The sequence below is a fragment of the Micropterus dolomieu genome, linkage group LG22, assembly GCF_021292245.1.
Source record: "Micropterus dolomieu isolate WLL.071019.BEF.003 ecotype Adirondacks linkage group LG22, ASM2129224v1, whole genome shotgun sequence".
Classification (NCBI taxonomy): domain Eukaryota; kingdom Metazoa; phylum Chordata; class Actinopteri; order Centrarchiformes; family Centrarchidae; genus Micropterus; species Micropterus dolomieu.
Window position 1 is genome coordinate 2,363,544 of NC_060171.1, and position 444 is coordinate 2,363,987.

Sequence of the window (444 nt, forward strand, 5' to 3'; positions counted from 1 at the left end):
CCAACCGCACCAGCATATGGTCACACAAGGGGTCTGAGGATCTCATCTCGGTACCTAATGGCAGTCAGGCTACCTCTGGCGAGCACATGGAGGGCTGTGCGGCCCCCCAAAGAAATGCCACCCCACACCATTACTGACCCACCGCCAAACCGGTCACGCTGGAGGATGTTGCAGGCAGCAGAACGTTCTCCACGGCGTCTCCAGACTCTGTCACGTCTGTCACGTGTGCTCAGTGTGAACCTGCTTTCATCTGTGAAGAGCACAGGGCGCCAGTGGCGAATTTGCCAATCTTGGTGTTCTCTGGCAAACGCCAAACGTCCTGCACGGTGTTGGGCTGTAAGCACAACCCCCACCTGTGGACGTCGGGCCCTCGTACCACCCTCATGGAGTCTGTTTCTGACCGTTTGAGCAGACACATGCACATCTGTGGCCTGCTGGAGGTCA